Source organism: Carlito syrichta, unplaced genomic scaffold, assembly GCF_000164805.1.
Source record: "Carlito syrichta isolate Samal-C Ts95f unplaced genomic scaffold, Tarsius_syrichta-2.0.1 Scaffold138847, whole genome shotgun sequence".
In the NCBI taxonomy this organism is placed as follows: Eukaryota; Metazoa; Chordata; class Mammalia; order Primates; family Tarsiidae; genus Carlito; species Carlito syrichta.
This window is the reverse complement of record NW_007082943.1, coordinates 239,097-241,477: the sequence shown is the minus strand read 5'-3', so window position 1 is coordinate 241,477 and position 2,381 is coordinate 239,097. Positions and strand designations below refer to the sequence as shown.

Below are 2,381 nucleotides of genomic sequence, written 5' to 3'. Positions count from 1 at the left end.
GTCAAACTCAAATTAGGAGGAAAAAGCTACCAATATTCTTAAAAATGCATTGAATCTCCATGAGAAATGCAGCCAGAATTTAATTTGATAATTCCATCACTTCATTTAACAACCTGGTAACTGTGGCTACTGAAATGTGCATTAAAGTTTTATACTTTCTTATACACCTTAATTTATAGCAGTTAATTTATAATTGTTACTCTTTTTCATACAGGACAGTGAGCAGTTACACTGAACAAAGATATTTCCTCATCACTCCTCCTTTCTATTTTTTCTTGTGGTCTGGCAGATGCCCAAAATTTTTTTTTTGCATGGGACAATCAAATAGTAGATAATCTGGTAAAAGAAGCAAGGACAAAATCTCATGTAAAACTGTAGCTTCAAAAAAATGAAGTAAACAGTGATTCACTGGATCCAAAAGTACATAAGTCTTGGTGAGTATGGCTGCTTGGTATAATAAGGGAGTGGGATTAGACAGTATTATTTTTCTTTTTATTTTATTTTGACTTTTTTTTCTTTTTTGGCCAAAGTAAACCTTCACCTTTAAGTCTCAGTAGATCACTGGTAGTTTGAGAGTTACTGTTCTGACAGAGCTTACCTGTTGATGTTGTTTTTTATGTTAATCACTTACACTACATAATTCTGAAATGGCTTCTTTCATAAGACTGACTCAAAAACCACAACAGCAATAACAGTAAAACAGTAAACAGGGGCTCCACTGCCCACATGAAGCTGGAGTCAGCTGCTTTTGAGCAACTATTGGCTGGGTCTCCAGTGTTGCCGGCAAGCCAGAGCAAAGACGGCAGCAGCCATGGTTCGTCCATTGCACTGCATCGTCGCTGTGTCTCAGAACACCAACATCAGCAAAGACGGGACTCCCACTTAGAAATGAATTCAAGTGCTTCCAGAGAACAACCCCATCCTCTTCCGTAGGAGGTAACTAGAATCTGGTGAATTATGGGTAAGAAAACCTGGTTCTCCATTCCTGAGAAGAATAGGCCTTTGAAGGATGGAATTAATTTAGTTCTCAGTAGAGAACCCATGAAACCTCCACCAGGAGTTCATTTTCTTGCACATAGTCTGGATGATGCCTTACAACTCATTAAGCAAGCAGAATTAGCAAATAAAGTAGAGAGAGTTTGGATAGTGCGAGGCAGCTCTGTTTATAAGAAAGCCATGAACCAGCTAGGCCATCTTAAGTGGCTTGTGATGAGAATCATGCAGGATTTTGAAAGTGACACATGTGTGTGTGTGTGTGTGTGTGTGTGTGTGTGTGTGTGTGTGTTTCAGAAATTGATATGGAGAAATACAAACTTCTCTCAGAAAACTCAGATGTTCTTTGTGATGTCCGGGAGGAGAAAGGCATTAAGTACAAATTTGAAGTATATGAAAAGAGCAATATGAAGGTGTTTTCTGATTTATTTCAAGTTGTTCCCCCTCTTCAAAAAATTATGTGTTCTGACATTAGGAAAAAAATAAAAAAGACTAGCTGACTTTAGATCTGTGGACAATTATTCCCATGTATCCCATGTAGTATGTTTTTATTCCTCATGAATCTTAAGTGTATCAAGTACCACTTATTAAATATTCCTGCCACAACCACCTTTGTGCCTCTCCTGGCCAGGACTGGGCTCCAGCCTCTGCTGTGGGAGGTGCCATCTACCCCAATAGGACACTACCACTAGTCCTTCATGTGTCAGCATATTTACTGAAGGTGAAGATTCACACACACTTCAGTTCGGCACTTCCTTTGGGGAGGATCCTGAGAATAACCTCCTCTGCACACTCAGGGGTTTGTAGACAGATGTTGCAGCCTTCTTTGTAAGTGAAAAAGCGACAACAACCTGGAAGCCCAGTGGCAGGAAATAAATCTGTTGCTATGCTAGATGGGGAAACTCAAAGCAGATTCCAAGACTGAAATTTCAGTGAATGCAGTTTATTTGGTTGATCATACCAAAAGGCACCTGTTGGTGTGTGGAGAAATGGGACTGGGAAGGCCGCTTCCAGGTTGCCCCGATGAGCCAGTGCTCACTGGATGGCAAGTGCCATTCTGCTGAGATCCTGAGATGGAAGAAAAGATGCAGGAGTGTTTCTCTTCTCTCTCAGCTACCAGCCCTCTGCCCTGAGTTTAGGCTGAGCACTCAGCTACACATCATGTCCCAGGCGCTGCAGTGGAAAGCACTGGCAGGCACGAGAATGGGGGTGCCTGGCATTTAGAGCGATTCTCTGTGTTTATGATGACCTGTGTGAGATCTTTAAGCTTATTATGTGTAAAACTATAAAGTTACACATGGTTTATTTGAAATATTTTATAATTTTAAAAAATACAAAGGCTCAGGTGAGGGATGATGGTAATTTGGACCAGGGAGTTGGGTATGGTG

The 2,381-nt window shown here is 40.7% G+C and overlaps 1 pseudogene; it reads left to right on the top strand.

The window, feature by feature from the left end:
* The first annotated feature begins 811 nt into the window (after positions 1 to 811).
* LOC103251301 lies at positions 812 to 1,493 on the top strand (annotated as a pseudogene).
* Positions 1,494 to 2,381: the final 888 nt, after the last annotated feature.